Source organism: Amblyraja radiata, chromosome 3, assembly GCF_010909765.2.
Source record: "Amblyraja radiata isolate CabotCenter1 chromosome 3, sAmbRad1.1.pri, whole genome shotgun sequence".
NCBI lineage: Eukaryota > Metazoa > Chordata > Chondrichthyes > Rajiformes > Rajidae > Amblyraja > Amblyraja radiata.
In genome coordinates, this window is record NC_045958.1 from 4,718,963 (window position 1) to 4,724,450 (window position 5,488).

The 5,488-nt window shown below is 46.1% G+C and overlaps 1 pseudogene; it reads right to left on the reverse strand.

Annotated features, from left to right (window-relative positions):
• Positions 1 to 224: 224 nt before the first annotated feature.
• Positions 225 to 325, reverse strand: LOC116971664 (annotated as a pseudogene).
• Between the last annotated feature and the right edge of the window lie 5,163 nt (positions 326 to 5,488).

A 5,488-nucleotide genomic window follows, 5' to 3' on the forward strand; every position in this document is an offset into this window, starting at 1 on the left:
GTTGGAGTCCCCTCGCTGAGGTCCTTCACACTGACTCGCAGGGTATTGCGGACAGCCTGTCCTCCCACTCCATTTGCTGCTGCCATTGTGACTGGATGAGGTGTTCGGTTGGTTACCCAACCAGCATGAATCCACCTCTTAGCCAGCCACTGACAGACTCCAAGTCACCAACGTGACCCCCAACTTCGATCCGTCCGAGATCTGCGATCCACGACCCTCATCCCGGAAGGACCGCCAGAACTGTTCTGATAAGAACAGACACTCTCTCTTACTCAAGTAGCAACAGATACTACACTTGTTCTTAGCCAGAAGGCTGAGAAACGTTAACATTAACGAACCCGATCTCCCGGTGGCTCAGCATTTTAACTCCCCCTCCCATTACGTATCCGATCTTTCTGTCCTGGGCCTCCTCCATGGCCAGAGTGAGTCCCACCGCAAATTGGAGGAGAAGCACCTACTGTTTTGCTTGGGTAGTTTACACCCCAGCGGTATGAACATTGACTTCTCCAATTTCAGGTAGTCCTTGCTTTCTCCCTCCTTCCCCTCCCCTCCCCAGCTCTCCCACAGCCCACTGCCTCCACTCTTTCTTTCTTCTTCACTCCCCACATCGGTCTGAAGAAGGGTCGGAAATTGATGTTTCCATGATGTGGCACCATTTTAGTCATGAGCACATGGGTTGTGCCCAAATATGTGCCAGTTATTAAGCAGAGAAACCAATTATCATTCATTATCATCAAATACACAGCATGTCAATACTCCTTAAATGTATTGCCTAAATGTTACCCTAAAAGTTGCTACATTCAAATCACTATTTAAAAGTAGCTTGCTCCAACAGATAAGCATAGGAATTCTTTGGGAATTCAGACCTGCTCCCAATTTTCAGATGCTGAACTAGGGATCTTAGAAAGTTCACAGAGATCTACTACATGGGGATCAAGCCATTGTTTCTACTCAGTGCCCAAAGAATCTGCAGATAAGTTGCCAGAAATCAACACAAGGGTCATTAACCGTCAGAATCAGACAATTATTCTGCAATCAAGTCCACAGCCACAAAGGTTGTTAAGTCAGGCCTTCTAATTCAAATCTCACATAAAACTCTCCTCCGCTCTGCAACAGTTGTGCTCCCATTCATTACAAGCCAATATGTGAAAGATACATAGTGCTGGAGTAACACAGCGGGTCAGGTGGCATCCCTGAAGAACATGGATGTGATATTTCAGGTCAGGGCCCATCCTCAGACTGACGGCAGGATTGGGAGGAAAGGAAGCTCGAAGAGATTTTCTTTCCCCTGCACCCCTGCAATCAGTCTGAAGAAGGGTGGGAACCGGAAACGTCACCTATCCATGTTCTCCAGGGCTGCTGCCTAATCCGCTGTCATTCCATCGCTTGGTGTCTTTCCTGCCTAGCATCTGCTAATTTAAAGTACTCACGAGGTGACTAGAAATTGTGGATGCATTGGTGATCATTTTCCAATGTTCTATAGACTCTGGATCAGTTCCTATGGACTGGAGGGTAGCTAATGTAACCCCACTTTTTAAGAAAGGAGGGAGAGAGAAAACTGAATTATAGACCAGTTAGCCTTACATCGTCAGTGGGGAAGGTGCTTGAGTCAATAGACAATAGACAACAGGTGCAGGAGTAGGCCATTCGCCCCTTCGAGCCAGCACTGCAATTCAATGAGATCATGGCTGATCATCCACATTCAGTACCCCGTTCCTGCCTTCTTCCCATATCCCCTGACTCTGTTATCTTTAAGAGCCATATCTAGCTCTCTCTTGAAAGTATCCAGAGAACTGGCCTCCACTGCCCTCTGAGGCAGAGAATTCCACAGACTCACAACTCTCTGTGTGAAAAAGTTTCCTCACCTATGTTCTAAATGGCTTACCCCTTATTCTTAAACTGTCGCCCCTGGTTCTGGACCCCTCCAATGCCTCTAGCGTGTCTAAACCCTTAATAATCTTATATGTTTCAATAAGATATCCTCTCATCCTTCTAAATTCCAGAGTATACAAGCCCAGCCACTCCATTCTCTCAGCATATGACAGTCCCGCCACCCCGGGAATTAACCTTGTGAACTTATGCTGCACTCCCTCAATAGCAGGAATGTCCTTCCTCAAATTTGGAGACCAAAACTGTACACAATACTCCAGGTGTGGTCTGTACAACTGCAGAAGGACCTCTTTGCTCCCATACTGAACTCCTCTTGTTATGAATGCCAACGTGCCATGCACTTTCTTTGCTGCTTGCTGTACCTGCATGCTTACTTTCATTGTCATCAGTCTGAAGAAGGGTTTCGGCCCAAAACGTCGCCTATTTCCTTCGCTCTAATAGATGCTGCTGCACCCGCTGAGTTTCCCCAGCAATTTTGTGTACCTTGCTTACTTTCATTGACTGATGAACAAGGACCCCCGTTGTACTTCCCCTTTTCCCAACTTGACACAGTTTAGATAATAATCGGCCTTCCTGTTTTTGCTACCAAAGTGGATGATCAGCCATGAGCATAGTGAATGGCCCAATCCTGCACTTATTTTGTATGTTTCTATGCAGTTCCTTGTTTCTACAAGTCAATCTGTCCCTGATTCCCATCTATCACTCTATCATACCTAATGCCATCTCTTCTGCCTCGGCTCACCAACTCCATATCAGGTAGTCTGCACAGTTACCCCATTCATTTTGGCTTCTCTTCATCTCTCCCACACATCATTAATATTATTCAAGCGTGACTTACAAAACCACTGCACATCCTTCGAACTACAGGCCGCACATGGATCCACTCTTGTGGAATGGAACTTCACTTCACAATTCTATGTTTCATCATTGCTTACAGTGTAGAAGTGTCACCTTATCATCTGCCATTTGTCTATATAGATGACTAAACCACCTTGTTTTACATTTGTATTGTTTGGACAGGATAACATTGTGAAATTCTACAGAATGGTGTAAGCAAAGCAGCCACTGGCTTCAATCTTTGCAGAATATTTTTAATGTCAGCTCTAAGGCACTGCATGGTACACATTGGTATGGAGATGGTTGCAAGAGCCATGGATATAGTGGAGACAGTTTAGAGATACAGCATGAACAGGCCCTTCTGTCCACCGAGTCCACGCTGATCACCCATTCACATTAGTTCTGTGTTATCCCACTTTCGCAGTCACTCCCTACGCACTTGGGGGAATTTACAAAGCCCAATTAGCCCAGGCAGCGAAGAAAGCCAATGGAATGTTGGCCTTCATAACAAGAGGATTTCAGTATAGGAATAAAGAGGTTCTGCAGTCGTATAGGGCTCTGGTAAGACCACATCTGGAGTATTGTGTACAGTTTTGGTCTCCTAATTTGAGGAAGGACATCCTTGTGATTGAGGCAGTGCAGCGTAGGTTCCCGAGATTGACCCCTGGGATGGTGGCACTGTTGTATGAGGAAAGATTGAAAAGACTAGGCTTGTATTCACTGGAGTTTGGAAGGATGAGGGGGATCTTATAGAAACATATAAAATTATAAAAGGACTGGTCAAGCTAGATGCAGGAAAAATGTTCCCAATGTTGGGGGGAGTCCAGAACCAGGGGCCACAATCTTAGAATAAAGGGGAGGTCATTTAAGACTGAGGTGAGAAAAAACGTTTTCACCCAGAGAGTTGTGAATTTGTGGAATTCCCTGCCACAGAGGGCAGTGGAGGCCAAGTCACTGGATGGATTTAAGAGAGAGTTAGATTGAGCTATAAGGGCTAGTGGAATCAAGGGATATGGGAAGAAGGCAGGCACGGGTTATTGATAGGGGACGATCAGTCATGATCACAATGAATGGCGGTGCTGGCTCGAAGGGCCGAATGGCCTCCTCCTGCACCTATTTTCTATGTTTCTATGCCTATGTTTCTACAAACCCACACATGTTTAGGATTTGGGAGGAAACCGGAGCACCCGGACGAAACCCACGCCGTCACGGAGAAAAGGAGTAAACTTCACATAGCACCCGAGGTGAGGATCGAACCTTGGTCTCTGGTGCTGTGAGGCAGCGGCTCGAGCAGCTGCACCAGCAGTTTTGCATGGATCTCAACCTCATTTACACTGACACTTCCTCAGGCTTTCAGGGAGATTTGAGTGCTTTATTGGCAGAGTAGTGAATTGTTGCTGCAGAACTTCTCCTGTTGGGGTGCTGGGTAAATTGTGTTATAGAGTCATAGAGTGATACAGTGTGCAAACAGGCCCTTCAGCCCAACTTGCCCACACCGGCCAAAATGTCCCATCTACACTAGTTCTACCTGCCTGCGCTTGGTCCATATCCCTCCAAACCTGTCCTATCCATATACCTGTCTAACTGTTTTTTAAACGTTGGGATAGTCCCAGCCTCAACTACCTCCTCTGGCAGCTTGTTCTATAAACCCACCACCCTTGGTGTGAAAAATCTTTTCCCCTTCACCTTGAACCTATGTCCTCTGGTCTTCGATTCCCCTACTCTGGGCAAGAGACTCTGTGCATCTACCCGATCTATTCCTCATAATTTTATACACCTCAATATGGTCACCCCTCATCCTCCTGCGCTCCAAGGAATAGAGACCCAGCTTACTTAACCTCTCCCTATAGCTCACACCCTCTAGTCCTGGCAACATAAATCTTCTCTGAACCCTTTCAAGCTTGACAATATCTTTCCAATAACATGGTGCCCAGGACTGAACACAATATTCTAAATGTGGTCTCACCAACGTCTTATACAACTGCAACATGACCTCCCAACTTCTACACTCAAAACTCCAAAATGCCAAAAGCCTTTTCGACCACCTTACCTACCTGTGACTCGACCTGCAAGGATCTGCTTGAAGGGCCGACCTGCTCGAAGGGCCGAATGGCCTACTCCTGCACCTATTTTCTATTTTTTTATGTTTCTATGTTTCTATGATCCATGCACCTGTACTCCTAGATCCCTCTGCTCTACAGCACCCCCTAGAGGCCTACCATTCACTGTGTAGGTCCTGCCCTAATTAGACATCCCAATATGAAACATCTCACATCACTCTTTATTAAATTCCATCAACCATCCCTCCGCTCACCTGGCCAATCGATCCAGATCCTGCTGCAAACTTTCACAACCATCTTCACTATCTGCAAAACCACCCACTTTTGTATCATTACCAAACTTGCTAATCTTGCCATGTATGTTCTCATCCGAATCATTGATGTAGATGGCAAACAGTAATGGGCCCAGCACTGAACCCTGAGGCACACCACTAGTCACAGGTCTCCAGTCCGAGAAGCAATCTTCCATCACCAACCTGTGCTTCCTTCCAATTTGCTATCCATTCAGCTTTCTCACCTTGGATCCTATGTGATCTAACCTTCCAGAGCAGGCTACCATGCAGAACCCTGTCAAATGCCTTACTGAAGTCCATGTACACAACATCTACAGATCTACCCTCATCGACCGTTTTGGTCACATCAAAAAAATCAATCAGATTTGTGAGACACGAACTCCCACATAAAAAACCATGCTGACTATC